Source organism: Notolabrus celidotus, chromosome 19 (genome assembly GCF_009762535.1).
Source record: "Notolabrus celidotus isolate fNotCel1 chromosome 19, fNotCel1.pri, whole genome shotgun sequence".
NCBI classification, from domain to species: Eukaryota; Metazoa; Chordata; class Actinopteri; order Labriformes; family Labridae; genus Notolabrus; species Notolabrus celidotus.
The window spans coordinates 22,711,098-22,734,948 of NC_048290.1; the positions used below are offsets into that span (position 1 = coordinate 22,711,098).

General features: G+C 39.2%; 1 long non-coding RNA gene across 4 annotated transcripts in view; it reads left to right on the forward strand.

The window, feature by feature from the left end:
- Positions 1 to 23,851, forward strand: part of LOC117831526 — an 86,269-nt gene that overhangs the window by 41,258 nt on the left and 21,160 nt on the right. Inside the window, exons 2-5 of one of the 4 annotated variants that reach the window (XR_004635018.1) lie at positions 13,150 to 13,311; positions 14,984 to 15,136; positions 15,735 to 15,849; positions 21,830 to 22,140. This is a non-coding gene — a long non-coding RNA (uncharacterized LOC117831526). The other 3 variants (XR_004635019.1, XR_004635017.1, XR_004635016.1) reach the window with 3 other exon arrangements.

Here is a 23,851-nt window from a genome sequence, read left to right on the forward strand (position 1 = left end):
GACATTTACAACCACAGTACTGTAAGTATTCTGTTTTTACTCAGCTGATGAGACAAATAAATACCCCCCCCCTTATTGATCTACACACCCTTTGCTGCTGCTCCTAAAGGTGTTTTAAGCTAATAAGCTAATGTCTTGTCTCGTATCGACATAATCCTATATGCCATTGCTGAAGGTTGTTCTTTATTAAGGTTTCTCTTATTATTTAGATATCAGATAAATCTCTGCATCAGCTTATTTTTTTCACAGTCTTATACAACAAGTTTCCCCTGGTAACCGTAGCATCCTCGCCACATAATTGCATTTGATAAGGAACTTGTCTGAGGTCAGGTGTTGGACATGATAATGAAGGCTTGTTGGAGAACCACCGCTGAGTCTCAGAGGGAGGCCGTGTTTCTCATCCTGATATGAGTCTTTTGCAGCAATTTGTGAGTCACTTGTTAGTCCTTCATGTGTCTGAATGATCAGTTGGCTACATTTCTCTCTTTATATCACACTAAGCTGTGTTTATGGTGCTTTTCCTTAGCTGTAGCGAGGCCTTTCTGTGCAGGGACTTCATTATCAAATGCTCAAGGAGGGTAGCTTTGCTTGGCCTGCTTGTCTACTTCATTTATTACATTGGTACAGTACTTTATGGGGTCAAAACTTAGGGATGAAATTACCTGTGCTGTAATGCTTCATATCTTTAGATTGTCAAATATCAACAGGTCAACACTTGCAGCAGCTCTCAGATCTAGTACACCTTTTGTTTTGTATGCACTGATATCTAAAGAACTCAGACGGTCGCAACTCAGACACTTGCAATTTTAAGTCCTCAGTGTGAATATTACTTTGGATGTGATCATTCTGTCCTGATTTCTGTATCAGAGTAAATCCTCTGAAAATCATTCCTGCATTCTATCTTTTGTCAATTGTTAATTTTTCTTTATTAAAAAACATTTTGCCATTTAGCCTTAACTATTACACAATGGCCAATACATTTGCACACTCGCCACCAGCATTGGCATCTACCAATTAATGCTAGAATTCCCATTGTGAATCTGTGAAGGCAACTAATTTTTCTAGCTCCCCACCAGAAAGATTACAATACAAGGAGTTTCAATTCTCCACATTAATTCACTGGGAAATTATATAATCCGTGACTGAGTTCCATTACATTGTCATGCATAACTGAGATGTGTGGTATATAGGGTGTAAAGCTATACATGCCAACCCGAGGAAGTTCCTTAGACTAGAATCTTTCACAATGTTGATTGGCCACCCTGTGCTTTTACCTTCTTCCATTCAGATTAATCTGCCTGCTTTTGTGATACAGTTTCCTGCTTACATCCGTCTGATTAGCTGCTCCTGTATGCCTAGTTTGTAGGTGGTGGTTCAAACTCAAGTACTCCCGTAAAATTATAACTCTGTTCGACACAAAGTGTGTATTACTTTTGACTTGAGCTGTCTGGGAGTCTTTTGAAGCAAAGTAGTGTCAATATTTTCAATCACAGCAGCAGCAGGAAGCATGAAGACACTGCAGCAGCCCAACTATGGTAGGCCTAAAGGGACAAAATAAGATATATAGAACATTAAAATAAACATATAGATAAGAAAATAAAATGAATTGCAGACTTTCATCGTGATTACTGCGTTAACATTGACAGCCCTAACAGTATACAGTATCTCACAAAAGTGAGTACACCCCTCACATTTCTGCACATATTTAATCATATCTTTTCATGGAACAACACTGCAGAAATGACACTTTGATATAATGTAAAGTAGTCAGTGTACAGCTTGTATAACAGTGTAAATTTACTGCCCACTCAAAATAACCCGACACACAGCCATTAATGTCTAAACAACCGGCAACAAAAGTGAGTACACCCCTAAGTGAAAATGTCCAAATTGGGCCCAAAGTGTCAATATTTTGTGTGGCCACCACTATTTTCCAGCCCTGCCTTAACCCTCTTGGGCAAGGAGTTCACCAGAGCTTCACAGGTTGCCACTGGAATCCTCTTCCACTCCTCCATGACGACATCAAGGAGGTGGTGGATGTTAGAGACCTTGCACTCCTCCACCTTCTGTTTGAGGATGCCCCACAGATGCTCAATAGGGTTTAGGTCTGGAGACATGCTTGGTCACTCCATCACCTTTACCTTCAGCTTCTTTAGCAAGGCAGTGGCCGTCTTGGAGGTGTGTTTGTGGTCGTTATCATGTTGGAATACTGCCCTGCCGCCCAGTTTCTGAAGGGAGGGGATCATGCTCTGCTTCAGTATGTCACAGTACATGTTGGCATTCATGGTTCCCTCAATGAACTGTAGCTCCCCAGTGCCGGCAGCACTCATGCAGACCCAGACCATGACACTCCCACCACCATGCTTAACTGTAGGCAACACACTTGTCTTTGTACTCCTCACCTGGGCGCCACCACACACGCTTGACACCATCTGAACCAAATACGTTTATCTTGGTCTCATTAGACCACAAAACATGGTTTCAGTAATCCATGTCCTTAGTCTGCTTGTCTTTAGCAAATTTGTTTGCAGGCTTTATTGTGCATCATCTTAGAAGAAATGTGAGGGGTGTACTCACTTTTGTGAGATACTGTACATTACTTGATTAGGCCTAAGCAGCCCCAGTAAGCTTCAAGTCAAGTCTCAAAGTTAAGTTCTGTAGTCAGGCTCAAGTTCAAGTTGCAGGACTAATGTCTACAGATCTATCAGTGCAACATTAAAAACCAGCATCTCAGAGAAGTCTATGGGAAACAATTAGCCTTATTTTGTAGATTTGCTATTCCTGCAATATATATTGAAAAGTGTCTCTTAGAGTTTCCTATGAATGTGCTCTTACAGGGGTTAAAGGAAAGCCAGTTGTTCAAAGACTTTTACATGTGCAAAGTAGACCTTAGTAGATGTTAAACACTGTGTCATGTCCTCCACTGTTAATAAAAGGACCAGAATGTGTTGAAACACACACATTACTTTCTTCCTCTGCTGTAGGAGCGACCCCACACTGAGACAGCGCACTAAGAGCACCAGCTTCCCTCTCCTCTTCCACTGAGCCACCAGCTGTAGAAATGAGAGAGGAAGAGCTCTTCACAATGGGGTTATTCCACCAGATTCTGCCAATCCGGGCTTGATAGTAATGAAATCTTTTTAGAGAGGAGGCTGCTGAGCTGCTGCTCTGTGGATATGCAGCTCACACGGGACGGACAGAGCTGGCACGCTGTAAATTGGCCTGATACTGGCTGCAGCTTTATCACGTTCGGCCACAAAAGCCGATTAGTGGATTTCACCCCAGTCTGGCAGAGCAGGGACAGCCGGGCTGTCTTAGCCCTGTTCCCCAAAGAATCTTTCAGAAGAATCCAAAGACCCTGCTCTGTGTGAAGGAATGGGAACATGTGTGGAGTATCAGGGAGGGACGAAGAGGGAGGGAAATGAATCATTCTGACCAAATGGATGAAAGTGGTAGTCCTTCAAAGAGTTCGCACTGAATTTCATTCAATAAAATTCATAAGTGTCAGAATGTCTATGAAAGTACGGGATGACTTCTGAGCAGAGTTCCTATTTTAGAGTAAATGAATAACTGATAACATCACAGCATTTTTCAAAATACATGTCACGTAAAGTATATGTTAGTACCTAATAATGATGGGTTACATCATGCAAAAACAGGGTCAGCCCTTTGAGATGCTGATCCCCATCCTTCTCATTAGCATGTAGACCACACATGTACACTGGCGCCTCAGCACTTGCTTAAACCCATATTTAATGGCAAGTAAATTATATAATTCATTAGTAAACTGTGAAATAGAGGTCATAAAACACTATTGATTTGCATCTTAATGGTATGATAACAGCATTGGTCTATTTTTAACCAAATATACAGGCCTTTATAGCCACTCCCTGGCACCATCTCAGACTGTTAAGTAATGCTGTGTTTGCATGTAGCTTTGGCCTTGCATTGTAATTCCGCCTTAAAATGGAATTGCGGGTTGTTTATTACTGATTATATCCGTGCATTAATGGTCCTTTCTTGCTCTAAATTTTAATGGCACTGTCTGAGGGAGTCTTTGAGCTGTCCCTGTAATGGAGCAGCCACTCATGCTCATTCGTCACTCTACAGATCAGAGTGTAAAAAACAAAATACTAATCTATGGCCATGATGCAAAACAAAGAGAATATTGTGGGGCGTTTTTCATATACTTGTGTCTCATAAATAGTGCCAATAATCAATAAAATAATCAAACCATATACCGTACATGATTAGGCTTCTTATTTTGGGTGGTTTTGTATCTTGCGTACATCCCTGGACCAGTCTGCCCTACAGATTTGACTAATAATCAAACAGATTATTTTTTGGCATTACACAGCTGTATTCCCATCTGCTCATGCTCCCTTAAGAGGAGCTTTAATTGATAAATGCAACAACACATTAGCTATTCTGACAGCAGTGTCTCATCTGCATAAGGGAACACTGTTAGTTTATTTTACCTTAAAACAGATCAAAGGAAATCTATTTTCTTTCACAGTCCTGTCATTTTTTAGCTCAAGGTCAAACTGACCGCAACATTTTTTAAAAATTGTCTTCTGTTTTTCCTTTTCAATCATTTTTTCGTTATTCTCTGACTCTTCTTCGACTCTCACGGCTTGAAACTTACAGTTTAATCTCACACTATTACAGGGTCTTATTCTTCTTTATTTTAAAAGCACATTCACTATATTATTCATTACACTCTATTATATAGGCTTGTTTATGTCAGCTATGTTGGCAGATCTCTACTTCACCCTGAGGCACTTCCTGTACTCAAGCAATAGACTTTGAATGGATCATATCAGTGTCAGTTGTTGTTTTACTATCAACTGCTTTTCATTTTGCTTCTAAATTAAGTTAAAATTCATTGTCTGATTTCTTCTCACTTTATGAAAATCAGGCTATGGAAATTGTGCTGCAACAGAGTGGAACATCCAAACTGTTGTTTTAAAAAATAAGATTTACTATTAAAGCAATCACATCATTATGGATGTGAAAAAATGTAACTTGGATATTGTAGGATACAGCCTGGGGGTAAAGATACGTTTTTGCCAATGTATCCAGAATAGTAAGATAATCTTCAGGTCCATTTGCTATTATTTGTACAGCTCCACCATGCTTAAACATGTTAAAACATTCTTAAAACTACAGAAGCATATTGGGCCTCTCACAGCCACCTTTGCAGTCGTAATAAGCAAAAGAAAACACTTGAACCCATAATCCAGCTAACAGTGGGACAGTGTTGCTACCAAATGGGGGTTAAAGTTCAAGCAAAATATCACATGGTAAGCATTCTTGACAGCTAACCCATATCCTTACATACGTTTTGGATATTATATTTACTGTTTTTTTTGTCATTCTCTCAGTTGTTTTGAACTATGTTGCTGGTATCAAATTTAAAATGAGCATTCAGTTTTTCTTTTAAGAAAATTAACATTTAAGGTTTTCAGTATTTCATATGTTTTCAATTTTTATTTTTTTCCAATTAAATTGGGTAAGACTTAAATGATATAGTAATACAGTGTTCTAACTTTTTCTGAATTGGGGTTGTAAATACTTCAGCTTCAAATATCCAATATGGCTCCCACCGACGATCGGCTTCAGAAACATATATGGGTACTATGTTGATCATTTATACAGTTTTTATACATTTATACAACCTCCAGCCACGAGAATTGAAGCCAAGGCGGAAGTGTTATAAACTGCAGTTTCTTGAGTGTCCACTTGAGGCTGGCTCTGGAAATATCAGAAACCACATACACACCAATTTTAAAAAAGCCGATCTTTACAGCAGAAATAAACATGTTTACAGCCTGGTACAAAAAAACGAGTGTAGTCTGGATAGCTCATTTCTCGATTGGCACACACCGTATGGGCGTTTGAATTTTTTCATAACGCGTCAATTTTAAAGGTATTAAGATTTGAGTTTTCCATTATGAGAGGCACAGCTGACTTGATTGACAGGCAGGAACACTGTATCTGTTGGCTAGGAGGCTCAAAGCCCGCCTCTTTACCTCGACAGAAGTTAGGTTGACTTCAGCATTTTCAATATCAGCTTCAAAACAGCGCTTCAGAAACAGATGGGTGACCTCACGGACACTACATCCGTTATTTATACAGTCTATGATTACGCCATAGATAATGCACTCTAATGACTCAGTCTTATTAATGTCATTACCTTTTTGTTACCACAACATCTGAATTATTTGAATTCATTGTACGTCACACCAAGTGACTTTTCTTGGCTCAACAACACCACTTCAAAGAAAATATACAGAAGCTGTTTTTTTTTGTAAGAAATGTTCAAACTGATCTCTGCTGTGAAAGAGAACAGACCCAGTCTAAGACTTATGTTGGTCTTAAGTGCTCTGTTTGGTTGCAACAGCAGCACATCATTTTTTACAACTGAAGAAACACACGCAGCATTTTATTACCAATTTATCTTCCGTAAAGTTACAAACAGACTTGGGGCTTTTAAAGCTTTTATCTCTTAATGAATTACATTTAATTTCAGTAAAAAAGAGCTATGGACTTTGAAAACATTGTGTGTTGGTATGTGTGTGGCAGGATGAAAGGCACTTACTATTTGTATGTGTTGCTGTATTGATTTTTTCCTACTTTTTCATCTATTAGAGATATTTAGTGAGCAGTGAATGCTTTTATGGAGGCTTAGAGGGCAGCCCATTACAATGCTTCATATAAAGACTTTGTCATTAGCTGGAAATAAACAGTAACACTTTCTCAAACTTGTACAGTTAGAGTGGATTACTCACAGGACTAATGTGGGGTGGATCTCAGAGGTGGATGAGTATTTCAACATTGGCATGTGCTTACATTGTGCAGAGTGTTGTGCAGTGTTACATAATTATTTCCATTCACTTTCAGTGTCAAAGCCAAACCAGTTCAAGCTTTTTCAGATCACAGATAAGATCCCTACACTGAATATAGAGCTCATTGTGGTCTTGGCAGCAGGATCAGGAACGTGATACTGAAGAAATTGCCATTTTTAGGGCACGGACAAAATCACAAGACATCCCTGCTCAGAAGTCAATCCTAAATTTAGACATTCCAACTCTAATGTAATGATACATTGTTCGTTGTACTCAGCAATCAATTCCATGTAAAATGATTCAATATGGATGAATTAAAATGTGTGGTTTGACGTCTTGATAGCTTATTATATGACGTGTGTGTGTGCCAGTGTGCATTGTACGTGCACACATTTGAGATTCTTGACACTGATTGGAATATAAGAAAAAAAATCCATCTTATCACCTTTATTTTTGCCTAACAGACAATTTCCAGAGGATATTTCCATCCAACTTCCTCCATCTCTGCTGCCATTCAGATATATGCGCCACTAATTGATTCTCTCTTGCTTGCTGGTTCTTGTATCAGGCTGACTGTCAGCCTGGGAGACGGTGAGCATTGAGAGGTGCGCTGCTGCTTCAGCAGATCATATGGATAGCAATAAATGTAAAATCTTCCCTCCATGCAGACGTGAAGGAGAGGAAAGTATCCGTGTCATGGAACTTTTTCTCACATTGTGCAGCATTATGTATTAATCTTATTGACGCAGCTCAAGTGTTGGGTGTGTGACTTTCTTGGTAAAATAATCAAAAGTAAATCAGCATCAAGGAAGTTACAGGTTAAGATTTTGATTAACTTACTTAAGTTGTTTATTGATTTTCAGCTTTTCTTTTTTTTAAACCAAGTTTGTAATTAAGCATAATATGCACTTGTACAATAATAGATAGGTATGCAGTTTATGGAACACTTTAAACAGTCACACACCACTGACTCACACTTAAATGATAGATTTGTATCAATTTTGTCATGTATGCATTTTTTGCCAGATTATTAATGCTGACTTTTATGGCAACATTTACAAATCTCCTTAAGATTTGGTATGTTGAGAGCCAATTCAACTAATTGAATGACATTTGGTCTATTCTAAGTTTTGTTTTCTTCAATTTTGCTTATTCTAGTTTTCAGTCCCAGGTTATGAAGTATTTATTGCCTTTTATTACCTGGTTTTCTTACTGATCTTCCAGCTGTGAAAGATTATTGGTTCTGATTGGTCAACACCCATGTGACACCTCCTTGATGATGGTTATTAACTTAACTTTACACTAATATGAGCAACACTAGAGGCAAACTGATCCGTCATGTCAAATCAATCCGTGTAAAAGAGCTCCAGCATATTTGGGTTCTGCTTGTTGACACCATAGACCAAGGGTTCCCAAAGTGTTGGTCGGCAACCCCTGGGGGGTTGCAAGACACAAATGGGGGGTCATGAGATGTCGTCCAGAAGGGTTATTTTTTCTAAAAATAGTACATTTTACCGATTGTAGTAAAAAGTATCGACAAAAAATAGCTAAACATGAAATAAACCTTGAAAGTAGAAAATGTAATGAGTTTCTGCCTGTTTTTTGGCCAGATGATTCCTAAGTTTAGGGTTAGTGAACAGTGAATTATCAAAAGCATCAGTAGCAGCAGGTTAATTCATAACAGCACAGGAAACACAGACACATGCTCATATAGGTAGGTTAATTTTCAGACCAGCTAAATGAACCCACATTAAATTGCTTTGATGGACAGTGGGGGTCGCGAGTCTTCGGCACCTATATTTTGGGGGTTGTGGGCTGAAAGGTTTGGGACCCCTGCTATAGACTGCAAGGTGAGGTAAAACCATTAGTTTCACATAGTATACTAAATCGGCAGGCTGCGAACATTTTCATATCGGACCCTGTCCAGCAGTATTAGTAACAGCAGCGGGCTGGTGACTGAAACTTTAAGTTACTGTTCGCTACAAAGAAACTTAAACCATGAGCGGTCTTGTTTTACACTTTCAGGTTTATTTTTTCCATAACTACCTGCTAACCATACATTATCCCTTACTTGATGTATTTTGGTATATCCTTATGTCTATGTAATCATTCTGTGTATTCCTGTGGTCTAGAGTTAGTTTTCACTGTTTCCCTTTTTAGTTTGTTGTATTCCCCCCCACCCGCTGTGATTGTGTGCCACACCCTGATTAGTTCCACCTGTGTCACACCTGAGCCTGATTACCCTTTGTGTATTTAGTCTCTGTGTTTCCTCCCCTCTATGTTGGATCATTATACGTATGTAGTGATTCCCTCGTGTTTTCAGTTAGACCTTTTTGGATTTAGCTTTCCTGGACTTTAGAAGTAAATTTTTGTTTAAACTTTTACTTTTGTTATTTTGAGAGTAAACCTTCTGGTCTGCACGTGGGTCCTCCCTCCTTTGTTTCTACCCACCGTGACATTGAATTGTGTAAAAACATTATGAAATGTAGAAAAGGACTTCCATTATTCTGAAATGGTGTACTGTTTTCCTCTCAGTGGTAACACCTGAATAAAAAGGTTTTAGGAACGATAGGAAAGATGCTCTGACAGTTAGTTTCCCCCTTTGAAAAGCACACTCCTTTATCTCATGTTATCTGATGTAGTCTGCTTTATGGTGCTGGAATAGATACAAAACAATCAGAAAAAAAACAGTGATAGTGCACGGGGACATTTGCACAATCACAGAGACAGAGTTGTGGGACTCATTCTCCAATCTGAAGTTACTGTCATTGTCCCAAACTTCCCCTGCAGCTTCACTCTGCTATGGAAACTATGCAGATATAACTATAGCAGAAAACAATACAGTTAAAGTAGTGAACCGAATGAATTCCCATACTTTCTCTGAGCTATGGAGCAATAAGCATCTTCAGAGACTTTACTGTACAGCCCTGGTGGCAGTACATAAATTAGCAGGAGAATGCAGTGTTCACTTTAGGACATTATGCAGAGGAAGGCGTCATGGGCTGTCTCTATCGCCACTGCAGCGACATTACTGTGATTAATGTCGCATTTCACCCATCCCAAAGAAGAGAAAGTCCTGAAACTGCCTCTTGTCCTTCTGCTAATGCACCAGCCAGTTTGACCTAATTGTGGCTCATCTCAAACCAGTGAGCTGCTCACTGAGACTGTTATTAACTATCCCATTCCCCTGTCATGAAATCGCAATTGCATCCGAGCATTTAATCTTTAATACTTCTATAAATTTGGCAGCACGCAGTCCTATTAGGTTGAGGCTGAACTTCCATCCTCTGTAACTGTGACATACAGCCAGCCCCTTACCCATCAACCCTCACTCTGTCTGCTACAGAGGAAGGTGCACTATATCTGGGATTCTGTCTGTTCATGGCTAGAACCGTAACGAGGTAAGTCGCAGAGTTATTAAAGTTACACAAGTTACAGGATACTCAAAAAGTTGTGGTATTTAAAGCATCCAGATATAAGGCTTTAAGGAGGAAAAATTAATTAAATATTATATAAAGCAGGTAGTCTGATTAAGCATCCACTAAAATCAGTCTATTTTGGCACCCCCGTGGACAAAACAGTAACTCTTATCTCTAGAATAGTTTTATCCTGTACTACTGTATGTTGTGAGTTTTAAGATAAGATATTCCTTTATTCGTCGCACAACGGGGAAATGTAAAGTGTTACAGCAGTGAAAGACAGTGCTAAACAGTATACAGTAAACAAGAGCATATAAAATAGTAATTATCAAAAAAAATATTAGCAATTATTAAAAAAGTAAATTAGCATATCTTAAGAAAAGTATGTACAGAACTAAATAATTAAATTTACAAATAAAATCAGAGATACATTAAGAAATGTGTACAGAAGTACCATAGTTGGAGAAAAAACAAGGTATAGAACTCTTAGTTCTATAGCTTAGTAAAAAAACGTATTGCACATGTTAGGAGTGAGATGAAGTAATAATTGCACATTAATAAATAAACAATGGATGAAAAACTTACTCTTGCTGTCTTTTAATAGTGAAAATTACAACTCATCAAGAATGTTTGCTGTAGAAAATGTAAACAGGGACTGTTTCGGTAGTGTGTAATTATTAGTGATTGAATCCGTTACCTACCCCGCAGCAGCAGTTTTCAGGGATTAAAATAACAAAAAGGAAACGATGTGTCTTGTCAGTTATGGTCTCATTTAATTATGAAGCTGATAAAGAAATAACAGTATTAATTCCAGCCCTTTTTAAACTAATCAAAAAAGTGCACATAGGAGCTTTAAAATGTAATTTAATGAAAGAGTTTAACAGCTTAAAAAGTCAAATCAATTGATGGTCTGAATGACTTTGACACCAATGATAGAACTAAAAACAGATTCATAAGAACTGATAAAAACTGAACAATTTAAAAAACTAAATTAATGATATTAAAATGCTAGTAAGGGTCATAAATAACAGAGTTAAACTCGTTCTTCAATCTTCCAAGTGAGAGAGGTTACATTCTTCCTCCATACTTGAGTCAGACTAAAACATTTTGGCTGTAATAACTTCCTTTTAATTCAAAGAGTGTAAAGAGTGTTAGGTGGCCTCTTTGTGTGAGTTAGCTGAAGTAGTGTGTGTACTTTTTTTCATCTTCCTTTTGTATGTTGATGCGTAAAATATTATGCGTTTGTGAAATTTAAAGAAATGAAACTGCAGATGTTGCTCGGGAAAGATTACACTTACTTTCATATGATTATTGATCCCCAATTTACACAAAGTTACAGTTATTTGAAGTGTTTTCTGGATGATAAGGTGGTCATGTTGTGGCTCAAGGGCCATGAAAAATATGGGAAGGACACTAGCAATCTTGGCGCCATTGGTAAGCGCGCCCGTGTACAGAGGCTATAGTCCTCGTCACAGTTGTCCCAGGTTCGACTACCGGCCTCTACCATTTGCTGCATGTCTTCCTCCAGTCTCTACTCCCCACATTTCCATTCTGTCTCCAGCTGTCCTATCAATGAAGGTAACAATTCCCCAAAACATTATTATTAAAAATAATAAGAATAAAGAAAGATGTGGATGTATGATCAAGCTGAGTCTTGTCAGGCAAATAAAGACACAAATGTGTAGGTGATGGCTGGGATGAGTCTTGAGAGAGAGAGAGAGAGAGAAAGAGTGAGAGAGAGACCAAAACTTTTTAAGATGCTTACTATGATTTACATAAGAATATACATGACATTAATTGAGGATTACTGAGGAATTAGGATTCCAGTAGCTTCAGGGTTCACTAGTTAATCCTCCCTTCACTGTCTTCTAGTATATGTAACTCTGCTCCATATGTTTATAACTGTCATATTGTAAACAAATGTACTCCATAACTGCAGAAATACATCTGTAAACCTCAAGGTGGCAGCCCATCCACTGCCTTACTCCCCACTGAGAACATCTCATAAACAGTCAAATCTGCAAACAGACGCTGAATCACTGCTCTTGACTAAACACTCAGATAGAAAGCATTTCTGCTTCATATCGTGACCTTGTCTGTTTCTGCTCTCTGGTTTTGGAGCAACATCAGTGTGTCCTTACCCATGAACCACACGAGCTAATGCAGTCTGTGATGCTCTGCACTGGGAATCAAGTTAAGTGGCAAGTGTTTTATTTTTGGACACTTCCTGTGCCACATCCGAGTTCTCTTCAACGCCGCACACACTCCCAGCCAAACACATGGCTCATCCCAATCTGTGCCCAAATGCAGTCCAGCTGCCCGTTGTCTCCTTCACTGTGGTAAGAGGTTAATGAAAGGCTCCAGGATGCATGAGAGAGAGGCACAACCTGAGCTGAAATCCACATTTAGGAAGTTAAAAAACCTTGATGGGGCTGCTGTGTAATGATGATCCACCGCAGTGATACATCTGGTCTGCTCTCCAAAGAGCTGGATACTGTTGCTTTAAGTGCGAAAATGTAATTGAAATGTCTGATTTGACATTTCATTTTTCAAGAAGGATGAACCCTCGAGGTCTCGTTTTCAAGATGGTTTAATTTTGCATTAATGTTTGTGTTCACGCAGAACAAAGAGAGTTTGACCTGGATTGATAAAAAGCCTGAAAGCACACACAACATGTATCATTTAAATACGCTTATGTAACCATCAAACGGTCTCTTTCCAGTGACTCACTGAATGTTGTCCCCAGTTTTTTTCTCACTGACAACACCAAACCACAGCTCGACAATGCTAACAATATGATGTCTGCACATCTAATACAGAGGGTGACAGATACGCAATACACTCACTCCAAGAAATTTTCAATTTTTTTGTTTTTTTCACAGGAAATCCAAGCTGGTGTCTCATCTCAATATTCAGCAGGGTCAGACTGCCAAAAGAAAGACGAACACACAATGTGCCATCTGGAAAATCACAGGCGTCTCATCAGATCTGTCCAATCTGGAGTCTCTCAAAGAATATCATCAATACACGTCTTTGACCGGAGGGTAAGATCTCACACAGTGTAAAACAAATATGAAAGCTAACAGAATGTTATGATATTATTTGAATATTGTAATAAATTCCTTTCATTTCTGGCAAATTTACAATGAAAATAAATTGGAGTCCTCTCATAACCTCAATATTTGTGTCAATATGTTAGTATGACTAGTGGTTTAGATCTTCTAACAAAACTCTACTTAGGTGTCAGATTTCAGTTTTGACTTTATTTTGATTATGTGTCCTCTAGTTATAGTTTTTGATAGGCTCAGGACCAGCATCTTTGAAATAAACCTGTAGTATATTGCAGAGCAGAAGACCCACCCCTAGAAGTAATAACAATCACTAATCAGTTAGACAAGTGACCTTTAATTGACCCTGGCAAAAAAAAGGATATTGAGAAATGGTTTGATATAATTTGAAATGATTTATATATATATTGTTGTTTATTTTAGTTTTGATCTTATGTCTGGTAAGTCCAAGCAGCAACCTCCAGTCTTAAAATATGAAGCCCATGCGGAAGTGTTAAAAACTTCAGTTCATCAAGCCTCTGCTTCAGGATGGCTACAGAAACACCAGAAACCACATACACACCCATTCAAAAAAGCTGATCTTTACAGCAATAATAAACATGTTCAAAAAACGGTTTGGGTCTGAATAGCAAATTTCTCTATCTGCACACAAGGTAGGGGGGGGGTGAGTTTTTTTATAACTGATCATTTTTTTAGGTATTGAACTCAAAAGTGTTGCCTAAATAAGGGCACAGCTGACTTGATTGACAGGCGGGTACCCTGTGGCTGTTAGCAAAGAGGCTAAAGAGCCCACCTCAACTCCATGCCAATGCGTCATACTAGACTTAAGTTAGAATGAGTCAGCATTGCAATAAGACAATCTCTGATAATAGGCTTCCAAACAGCGCTTCAGGAACAGATGGATGACGCCTCAGAGACTACATCCATTTATTATGCAGTCTACAGTGCTACTACTTGGCTACTTTGACCACAGAGGCACATTACAGTGATATTAGATTAGAGTAATACTCTGTTTTTTGTCAGCTGGATTTGAAGGAGTCTTGGACAATGGGACAGACTTTGACACATCTGCTGTGATGCCATGGGTTTTTTTGTGCCCGTTGAAGTATGCAGCTTAGAAATTTGCAAAGGCACTGAATTGAATCTTTAAAATATAGTAACACAGAATTGATTTTATTATTTTTTTTATGACAATTGTAACATTTTATCTTGTTTTTTTTAATTTTGTGGTATTTTTCAGTATAAATACATCTAGTCCCACTTCTGTGCTACTTCATAATAATAATAATCTTTATTTATATAGCACTTTATAGAATAAAAATGATAAAAAACAATTACCTGCAGAGCGGAGACAGCAAAACTAAATAACAGAAAGGAAGATAAGAAAGGTTGAGACCTTGAGGATCTTTTTAAAGTGATATACATTAATTATACATTAATTAACAAAAAGAACACATTATAAATTCTATGTTTTTCTAAAGTACAAGACAATGACTATTAAAAAATTACTATATTAAAATATTTGACGAAATCTGTCATACCGGATGACAGATTGTTATGCAGTATAAACAGTGTTCTGTGATGTGTGCCTTCTTTCAATGCTCAGATATCAAAACTGCATCTGTGCCTGTCGATCTCTCTACATCAGCTCCCCACTGTTCTGGATCCCTCAGTACCTGGATTGGGAGACCATAATTGAACCCCAGTGACTGAGCAGGAGGGGGTCTCCTCGGTTCAGCTGCAGCCATGAGGTGGAAGAAGTGTGAGCACAGCCGATGAAGCTGATTTACATTTAGAGCTGGTAATTGCAGACCTTTCAGTCCTATTACTGGAGTTTTGTACCTGTTTAGGTTGCCAGCCTTGTATGTTCTGCTAGGATCTGAAATTTATGTGCCGTCCATATCGTCAATCATACTGACAGCTCGAGTGAGAGCTCCAGCTGCCATGGCGGCAGAATGCTTTATATTTATCAGTCTAAACACAACTTAAATTATAATTAATAGTTAGCTGATAAAAAAGTTTAGCATGCTAGAAAAATCTGAAAATAAGAGAATACAGAGATACTTTGTGAATATACGTGTTGCAAAGTTTTTTTGCATCATCCCCACTGTATAAGACTCCTTGAAAAAGATCAAGCAAACACACACACACACACACACACACACACACACACACACACACACACACACACACACACACATATTCAGAAAATATGCTCACCTGATTCCAAACCTTTGTGTCTATGCCACTGAGTCTTATCTCCCCTGTCTCCTTAATCCTTGCTCCCTTTCATGTCCCCCGACCTTAAATCTTAACTGATGCTCTTCACATGCTCTGACATGAAATATACAGCATTCACAGATCATAATAAGCTGTCCTCATGCTTCCCCAATGCACAGATGCCCTCTAACTCTATATGTTTCAAGCCACGGTGATCAGAGTCTAAAGGGCTGAGATGCTGCATCAGTGGCCTTCCTTCCTCTCTGCAGTGAAGTGTGACAGAGGATTAAACAGGTAACATGTATTTACAAGATAAGAGAAGTCTGCTGTGTTGTGTATTAGTCCCAGCTTTATTTGAAGCACTCAGTCTGTAATGAAAGCAGAAGACAATAATTAACCCTGTGTGACGTTTAGTAACTTTCACACACATTTTGTGATTCTGATCAAAGCCCAAAATATACAACATGAACTCTAGTAACACAGAGGAACTGCAAAAGCACACACTTGAAGGTGCTGACTTGGAAGGCAGTACAGAAGAGTGTTATCTTTGTAGTCTGCTCCTCATCCTCGCTTAAAGCCTGTGGAAATCTGGCTTGAAATAGTGAAAAATGCATATATGGCATCAAAGCTGAGAGTCTCATTAGGGCATCCACAAAAATCTGAGAGAGTATAAACGTTCATAACCACGGGAAAAGTTTTTCAAAAGCAGCTCATATTGCTATGTAGACCGTGTTTCAGAACCGAGGAAGTGTGACGAAGCATATTTGATTGACATCTGTGTGACTCATCTACTCAGCAATGATGCAAGTGAAAATCATCGTAGTGCAGACCCAAACAGGATGTTTGAGTCGACTGAGTCATGAGGAAGGAAGTGGAACACCTGTCATTTAAAATGTATTACAATTGACCAATGAGTGATGTGTTACTGCTCTGCTCATTATATCATAGGTAGGAGTTGTTCTGTTTGTTTCCTATTGTTGACCTCTGAATGCAAGGATACAGAAAAAAGCTCTAAAGCCTTAACTTGTGCTTTATTACCACAAACACCTGTAAACAAAGCAAACAGTACCACAACCTAATCAACGTTTGCTGTCAGCACTTAATACACGGTCCTAATGATACCTCTTATCGCTGTGCTGATGTTATCCTGCTCATGGGTAATTCAAACATCTCATCCTGCTCTCTTTTAGCAGTGAAATGTTTCACCCACTTTGAATCTTTAATGTGGAAAATACACATGAAGGCTGTTTAAGGCTTCCCTCCGGGCAGCTGTGGATCAGTGGGTAGAGTCGGTCGTCTTTCAATCGGTGGTTCGATTCCAGCTCCTGAAGCCACATGCTGAAGTCTGGGCAAGACACTGAACCCCAAATTGGTCCTGCTCCCAGTGAGAATGGGTGAATGTGACTATAGTGCAAAAGCGCTTTGAGTGGTCAGAAAGACTATATAAGTACAAGTTTTTTTTATATAATATTTACATTTTACATTAAACACATACACACCATAACAAACAAACAAACAAACTAACTAACTAACTAACTAACTAACTAACAAAGAAAAGAGAAACAGACCAATAAAAAAAAAAAACAGATCAACGAACAAAACATGAAAGTCTTTAAAAGAGCGAAGCTTACGATTAGAATACAAGCGCTGGTTGGCTTTTTTACAAACTTTTTTGGGGTTGGATAACTGTACCATTATTTGTGTTGTGCACTGTTTTGTATTAGAAATAGAAATATAATGCATTTATTTTCATTTTACACGGTACAACAAGATTTTAATATAAGTGCTACATCTGAAAAGAGTGCCAAACATAAACACAAATATAAGACACTCAAGCAAAAACATAAACCCAATGAATACCAATAAATAAATAACAGTTGGATTAGTGCACTTAATCTTGTTGAGAGGATCCAGACATAAGGATGTGATCTTGAGATTAGCTAGATTAGATTTAAACGGTAGTTTACAGCAACATGTCCAGGCATGTGTTCAGACTGAGAATTGCAGAGAACCTCTGCTTCTTTTTCTGGCCTTAAACAAACCAGAAAAGACGCTTTTTCCCCAAAGTTTAGGTCAAAGTACTGACTGCTCTTACTACATGACGGATGTCTCTAAAGGCAGGCAGAGAACAGCATGAAGGGCTCTGTGACTTTGGAGGTGGTTGTACGCGTTGAATGACATACAGCAGATGAAGGGAAAATGTGACTGAGCAGCATTTCCCCCAGGACTTCACATCAAAGCCTCACCAACAGGAAACATAGTTAATCTCCCTCGTCTTCCTCCCCCCGGTGTGGTACTCAAAGCACAATGAGGAAAAATGGGCCAAGTGTGCGAGGCCTATAGAAAGATAAACACATATGTGCACAAACAGAAACACCAAAGCGTGGTCTTTATATGTGGATTGTGTTTACAGTGAATACAGCTACAGACCGAGCCGCTCTTATCGTTGCGTACTTTTTCCCATCAAATTTGAACTTCAGAATGCTTGTCTCAATCAACGGGATTGTAGATCTCTGACCAACTCTTGTTGATTGTTTACTGGCACAGTTAAGAAGGAGGAGAATACATTTCACCTTTCCATATATCAGAGCTGAATCCAGCCATGACAGAGTGCTCCACGCTGCACTGAGAGGGGAAAGAATTAAGGACCCAGCCCCTCTAAATGGCCTTCCTCCCCTGAAAGGAAGCTATAATTAAAGTTAAGTGAGCAGATGCTGAAAGAAAAGCTTTTTTGTGATAATAAATGTGGTTTTGAATTTAACACCTCAGGGGTAGAGGAACCCTATCTAAATGACCCTGAGGCCCCCTCCTGCCACTTACACTACAGTATGCCATAATGCTGTAAAGTGCGGTGACACCACCCTCCTCCACTTCCACTCAGACCTCCTCCCCTCCCAGCCCGCCGGCTGAGGTTGAAACCTTCTGTTGCAGCAGGGGATTAGGTTACTGCACTTAAGTGTGGCAACAATGTCCATGAAATTGAGACCAGTAGTGTTTGCATTGTACCTACAAGATAGATAACCCCAACAGGAGAAAAAGGTGTGGGAAGAAGAAGAGGAATAAAACAGCACGTTGGTCTTTGTAGCTCGATAGAACTTTGTTTTTTTGCAGGAAAGTCTCTATGTGGCATACTCTCAGAATGCAAATTATTTATTTGAAATACTTGCAAGCAAGGACACATTTGCATTTTAAACATTTTTCAGAGAGAAAATGGCGTGTATTGAGAATTTGTGCTTTCAAATGGAAATAAAAAAAACCCTCTATTTGCAGTTAAAATGTGGCCGGGAGATTATTTCCACTCTTTTTATCACAGCGCTGCTTTTGATGCACAAAGGATGTGAAGATACAATGAAGCAGGGTTTGTGTTGTTTGACATTAAACATAATTCGATCTGTAGTATAGTTATATTTTATTTAAGTTGTATGCAGACATTATTATCATATTACCTTAAGAAATTAAGCATACATAGATCAGATTCTCGTTTCGTTTTAAGATCAGGATGCTGAGGATGCAGGATGCTCTCAGCAGTGTCGTAGTATTTATGTCCAGGACTCAGACTTAAGTCTGATTCAAGTCCCGGTTTGCAGGACTTCTGTTGGACTTGGACTCGAGTAATGATGCCTTGGACTTGGTTTCAAGCATTGACTGCATTGGGACTTGGAGGATGGAGGGGAGGACTCAGACTTATTTATCAAGGGCTCAAGAGCTGGCACATGTTTACCTGCATGTTTCTTCACATACAGTCTTACTCCGCAACATTTACTGTAAGTCTGCCTTAAGAGGTGCCACGAGTTGTTTTGCTCTCAGAGATTTTAAGGGAATAGCAAGCAGGAAAAGCAGTTCAACATGTTCTAAAGAGAAGACATGGTGATCCTCAAACTTGTTTTTTTTTCCAAGTTAAATTTTGGGGTATTTTTGCCTTTATTGGATAGGACAGCTGAAGAGAGACAGTAAATGTGGGGAGCAGAGAGTGGGGGAAGACATGCAGGAAATGGTCAAGGCTGGAATCGAACCTGCGATCGCTGCGATGAGGACTTTAGTCTCTGTATATGGGACGTGCGCTTCGACCGCTAGGCTGATGGCGCCCCGATCCTCGGACTGACATCTGTCCAGGATGCACCCAGAAAAGTAAGTCTGATGCTAAAGTTAGCCTTTGTGGACATTTGATTAAGTTACTATTAGCAAGCTAAGTGTCTCAACCACTGTGTGCAAGATGCTTGGTTGGTTAAATTTCTGATTAAAAGTGGGAGCGTTGTGGATACTTCAGAGTTTATTAGACACCTGTAGTGATCCCACCGCAGTGGAAAAATTCTCTCCATTATCATCTTATTACCATTATATATGTTGTGTCTGCAGGTTCATTGATATATAGCCTACACATGATACCTCTAGTGTCCAACCCAAGGAATTGCATTTCTTTCTTTGTGGATAAATCCTGATAGATACTACATGCAGCGATGGAGGAGAGGCTAGTTTTGTCTCTCTTTGGCCAGCCGGTAGTTTGGAAATTTGCTAGCTGTATATGATGCATATTATTTTTAACAGAATAGCAATACTGAGTTACATAATGTATTAAAACTAGACAAAGAAGCTCTCTTTAATCATATAAGCTCACTTGACTTTCAACATTAGGCAACTTAATTGAAGGAAATAGCCAGTTAGCTAGTTAGCAGCCTGCTAGCTAAGCTAGCAAACTGTCATGTGGTTTCTCCAAAATACACCTCAAAATGTTATAAACTGAATTTAAGGTTTACTTATATCCTGGGCACTGGTTTTATCTTTACTCTTCTTTCCAAGTCTGCTTGATAAAGTGACATTTTCAGTGTGTTGATTTCAATCATCTTTAATTGAGGTTCATCCAGAGGCTACACAGAGCCCTCGGGGACTGGCAGAAGAGCACCCCCTGCTACAGTCAATGTAACCTGGAGCAGATACAGAGCAGGGGTCCTGGGATATTAGCCCCCCTCCCTGCCCAAAAGGGACTTTTGTCTGTCAGATCCCCTCTCTCCTGTCTTGAGCCTGAAGTGAAGTCTGCCTGTGAGCCCCAGACTCTCCCACCACAGCCCGGCTCAGCAGGGGTTCGGTGGGAAGATCTCCGGGCCCCAATCTGGTGCAGAGAATCGACACAGGAAATGGCATTTGAAGCCGTCTTTTGTTTTCTCATCAACGCCTCCTCGCTGTCTGGCTGCTGCTCCGATCAATAATACGATCCTCTGTGGCAGCTGATTATCTTAATTCTGCTGGTTTGTAGTTCAAAAAACAAAGCGAGAAATGTGGGTACGATTTGTCTGCAGCTTTTCTTGACGTGCTGTCTACAACAGATCATTGTTTCCTCAAAAAAGATATAGAAGCATTTGTGTTGCCTTTTATTGTCTCTTTTTGCTCATTTCCCAGTAAGCACACAAGTGTTTACTTACTGCTATGCATTAAAGCAAAGTACGATTAAGTAAGATTTGTGCAAATAAACACTGCATCTGCAAGGTAGAAAATAAATCTCCACCTAATATAGAACGTTTTTCATTACCACTTACCTGCTGGAACATAAATGGAGCTAGGAACAATTTACACGCCAAAGAAAGATGATTAAGTGAGCCCTGTTTCTCTGTTGGTTGCATATGTTTATTTACAAATTAAAAAACCCTCACCTATCAGGACTGTAAGTGCTTTATGAGCTGAATAATTCAATGCTCTGTGTTTGTGTGTGTGTTTTACGTGCGTGTGTGCATGACCATGGAGCGGGAGGGTGGCAGGGTGGTGGGGTTGAAAATATTTTGATTTACATTTTTCCTGCTTGGTTTGCATATTGTTCCCCTCCGGCAGCAACCTATTAATGAGACAAGCAGGTCATTCCCAGCAAGGGATGCTTACCATACGACTACACACACACACACACACACACACACACACACACACACACACACACACACACACACACACACACACACACACACACACACACACATGCTTCTTATCCTCTTTTGTGTTACATGCACACACGCTTGACTGTACAAAGGCACATACTTTTACTGCACAGCCTGAGACGCACTAGAAACTTTCTCTGCATGCCTCTCTTTCCTCTGGAGAGTAAATCCACCGATCTTCGATTGATCTGACCTTGTTCTGACAGTTTGCAGCAGTAAGGAGCAGTAATCGCCTCACTTTATGCAACAAGGACGTAAAAATCCGCTCCCCATGTCCTCCTGTTTCTCTCTGCCTTCTTTCTCTTGTGTTTACATGATACCCTCCACCTCCTACGCCCGTTTTTCCTCTGCAGCTGTGCAGATCAGATGGCTGATACATTAATGGGACCTGTGCTGAGTAATGGGGCAGGATTGGAGTTTGACACACTGACCCCACCCATCACGGCTGCTCACCACCAGGAACCCCACAGGATGCTCTCTGGGAAATGTCTCTACTGTTTATTGGAATTTCTTTGATGAGTCTGAGTCTCAGGTAACAGAGGAACCTGATCCGTTGTCTAGCAACTGATTTGAGGTGGATCTGTTGGTTTGACCATGATACATGTACATCTTGATGAAGATTTAACCATGAAACTTTGCCTTGAGGCATACAACTGTTTAAATATTAAAACTCAAAACATACCAATTTCTTTTGTTTGTGTTACCTGATACTGATTCTAATACCATACTAAAAGATTGAAATATCTAGCTTTATAAAAAAAATCTGTAAATACAGAAGTGTTTGAGAGACACGGATTAACACAAAGCTTCATTTTTCAGTGATTTTACCTGGTAAAATTGAACAAAGCTAAAAAGGCTAACCATAATAGCTCCTTAACAGATTCAGATCTTCATTTGGAGAAACGTGCTGTAAATACAGAAACAATGCAAATTCACAAACCTGGCACGCACATGCTAAAGATAAATGCTGCAAATCCAAATATGACAATGGAAATGATCCGGCCTCAAGGGGCACACAGCAGAACAAAAGTGACATTAACTGTTTTCCTCATGTGTAGCCCTATTTAAACTCAATGGCATGTGCTGTTTAGATGAGACGATGGTGTTGTTTGACTGGGAGTAACATCGTATACAGAAGCTGAAGGGCTCATTTAAATGTGTACAATTGCAAACTTTGTTTTTAGAGCCTGACAACAGGCAGAGTAAGTTAACAGTTCTACTAGCTGTGTGGCTACATAAGAGTCATAGCTAATTTAAGCTACACTTTCCTGCATTTATAGCCCTTCCAGATTCGCATCGGCCGCACAGAGCCGGCCGTAACCGACTTGGTGCCCTAGGCAAGATTTCAACTGGTGCCCCTTGTATTGTCAAACACATCACATATACACTTAAAGAAAACTGATATCCAGCGTTATATGTTTTAAAATTAGATTGACCTCGAAAAGATAATTAATTAAATGTTAACAATTCTGATATTTAGAAGGAAAAAATAATACAATTTCAAAATACATAATGTAATAGTAGTAGAATTTATTCAGTCATTATATAACACAATCGTTTTCCCAGTACAGACACTTCTAACAAAGCAACAGTATTAAGTGATGACTGAAAGGGAAAAATGCTTATTTAAGCCTAGCCTATAAATTGTGTCTATTTAAGCTAACAGCTTCCAAAGTGTAAAGAAAAAAACAAAACAAGTAAATCATGAACACTTATAGACTTCAAAAACTGATTTGCAAACCATTTTTTAAAAAAAAGGAAAGTGAATCCCAAGCTTTTAAATTTATACTGTCATCACTCTGCAATTTTACCCGAAATTATATTAAATAAAACAATAATAAAATATCCTTCTTTTACCATTTATCTTCAAATTTAGTTCCTCACATACTTAGGGTGCAAGTGGCGCCCCCCATAGACGGCCAGCGTCCCTGTCGTTTGCATTTACTGCCTATGTCACGGGCCGTATATTTCATCTACTCCTATGTCTCCTCTCAAGTCTTCCTTATAATAATAGCTGTATGATCAAAGACAACATGTATTAGCTCTAAATTTACATAATACTCTCTCAATGCTGTGAAATAAAGTAGAAAATGTAGCGAGACCAGACTATCATAGAGACCTCACTGCCCACAAGTGCTTCGACGGAGTATTGCAGAGTGGCTCAAAATAGTCTGGACTTTTTCCTCTCAGCGTCCCTACATACCTGAAGCACCTCTGATGTATCAATTTTCTCAGTTTTTTTTTTGCACGTGCTTTGTCTGTGTATTTCTAGATTTGCATCGCTGATAAATTGCAGCACATTTCTCCTCATGAAGATATCACAGTTGGTACAGTTGCAGTTTGGTAGTCTCATTGTGTACCATAGAAATTGTTGT